At 37.2% G+C, this 2683-nt stretch overlaps 1 pseudogene across 1 annotated transcript; it reads right to left on the bottom strand.

The window, feature by feature from the left end:
- Positions 1-753: 753 nt before the first annotated feature.
- Positions 754-2016, bottom strand: LOC308654024 (AP-3 complex subunit sigma-1-like; annotated as a pseudogene). Its single transcript has one exon. The product of its transcript is annotated as an AP-3 complex subunit sigma-1-like (transcript).
- Between the last annotated feature and the right edge of the window lie 667 nt (positions 2017-2683).

Here is a 2683-nt window from a genome sequence, read left to right as displayed (position 1 = left end):
TTGCTGCATTTCCCCATCATAACCTTTGCCAAACCTGTTACATCTACTTGTTTCCATGAAAGAATGTGAGAGAAATAAACTTAGCTTGATGGTACCATGTGCTCCATGCCTACATCATTACTGCCAATATTTGTTGTATATACCGATAGCTGAATTGTGCCAAAAGGTAATGTTGTTTCCGTGTATCTCCAATTTGAACTTTGGGCCGTAATTCAATTCATCAGAATTGGATTCCTTCTGAAGAATCAACCCACAGAAAATTCTGTCTCTGTCACCATATTGAGCTGCACTGTGTATCAGAAAAGAAAAGATACACACACACACACACACACACACACACACACACACTCACACACACACACAAGATACTGAAGAAGAAAGAAAGAAAGCTTGAAATATAAGATAATGGGGAAAAGTGATCAGGTACTGATAAGAAATCTACCTCCAAGCAGTAAACTTGTCTAGCCTTCATTAGGGAACAGGAGAGCCTATCATTACTCAGAGTAAGAAAGGGGAAAAAAGATATTGATCTGGCAATGGGAAAAGTGAAGAGGAAAAACGAACAGGTATTTAGTTTCCTGAGCACATGCTTGGGAATTGCTGTTTCTTAGTTCATTATGACAGGCTTTAAAGAAATACATTATGCATATAAAATTTCATATATGTTCATACATGAATGCAGAATGTATTTTACCAATTGCATTGGTAAAACCTTGAAAAACTTAAAACAGTGTTTTGCTTTTTTTTTTTAAACAGTGATAAAATATACTTTTATTTACTTTGTTGAGTCAGAGGGTCATAAAAAAAAATATTGCTAAAGTAGATATCAGGCAAACAGACAGGTGCTTTAGAAGTCCAGTTACCTTGGAATTTATTTAAACTAAGAGAAAAAGGTCATAATGTTTTCATGCAATACACACTTGGTTCTTTAAATAACAATTGTGACAAATAGCAGAAAGAATTAGGAATGCTGCACTGATGATCCATATAAAACACCAAACATTTTAGGTTGTACATAATTAAAGAAATATCTTACTTTTCGAAATACTGTAATAGCCAATACACAGAGGCATGCCTTAGGTGGGCATAGGAATGCAGTTTTAAAAAGGAAAAAAAAATCACACTGGAACTACTCAATTTCTTTTAAACCACTGAGCAAGAAAAGCAACATTGAACTTCCATACTGATTTTACACAATTTCTATACAGTACCTTGACTTAAATCCAAGAGCAAAAGTTAAAACTCTCCTCCTCTATTTTTGGTAAACAACTGCACGGTAAACTTAGATGACTTTTCCCCCTGGATTTTACCTGGGAGTGGCCTTTTTAATATTTTATTTAAAAGAGGGCAGGTTTGGCACTTTTATACTGATGTCACCAATGTTAATATTTCTTGGGATCTCAGGAAGATTCATATTCTTTACAGCTGATACAGCACGGGCTGGAGCTCCCGCTAAACCAGCCTCAGATTTCTCCAGTTTATTTTGTGCATCAATTTGTGTAACAATCTCATTCATGTTGGTCTCCAATACCATTCCTCCCATCACCATTTCTGCAAGAATATTGTGAACCTTGTCTACATGGAAAATTAAATCCAGTTCACACACATTTTCAAAACATTTGTCTAAGGTTTCCATGAATACTTGAATTAGATCTAAAATGCCGAGTTCACTTTCTGAAGAATCCACACAGAAGACAAAATATAGGGTGGCATAATATCTATAAATCAGTTTGTTGTCAGATCCTCCAATTAATAATCCTCCTTCTAGGAAATTACAAACATTTTCATCTCTCTTAGATACCAAATGGAAAGTCTCCCGGATGATTTGCTGTTGTGTATCTTCACTGTAGGGCTGGTAGAACTTGGAAAGCCGCGGCTTCCCGTGGTTGTTGAAGATGAGGATCGCCTTGATCATGGCTGGGCGGGACCGACTGGGTGGGAGCTGGGGGCCAGGGCGGGGGGCGGGCACGCGAGCCTCGCCTCGGGATCTTGCCAGCGATCCTTCCCCACCTGCCCCCTCCCGCACCAGTGTTTTGCTTTTTTAAAAAATAAACTACTAAAATTTTGCAAATGTTAAATGTACCTTAACTTCACTCTTAAGAGGAAAACATTTTTAAATACTATAGTCCTCAACTCATCCCCAACAATTCTATAAATTATGTAGAATTGAGTTTGTGTCTGAGGACAAGAGAAACCACAGAGAGAATCTAGCAGAGAGTGGACAAATATCACTAATGACCAGAAGGGAGTGACTGTGCTTTATTCATACCAAGCAGAATGAAAAATCAATTCAATGTTTCACAAGAAAGCACAGGGGCTTTCTTTCGTGCAGCAAAAAAAGTAATCAGAAATGTAGGTTCCCAGGAGCATTTAGGCATCACAGGTCTATAGAATGTGCAAACAATTGTAAAATGGGAAAGAGAGACTAGAATCAAGAGAATTATAAAAGCAGGGGAAATGGTAAAAGCTATATCACAGAGGGGGTCTTATGCTGATTGCTAAAATTTACCCCAAGTAATTGCAGCACTAGCACAATACATCTGAAACTTCAAAACTTATCAAATGATTTTGTTGAGAAAGCAAATTGCAACAATTTTCTCTTAAATTAATTGGATGAAGACAGCACAAAGAAAATACAAGACAGGTAATAGGACTGAGAATCATAAACTGTTGAAGTTGGAAG

The sequence above is a fragment of the Spermophilus citellus genome, assembly GCF_964194105.1.
Source record: "Spermophilus citellus genome assembly, chromosome: 1".
NCBI classification, from domain to species: domain Eukaryota; kingdom Metazoa; phylum Chordata; class Mammalia; order Rodentia; family Sciuridae; genus Spermophilus; species Spermophilus citellus.
This window is presented reverse-complemented; position numbering and strand designations above follow the sequence as displayed.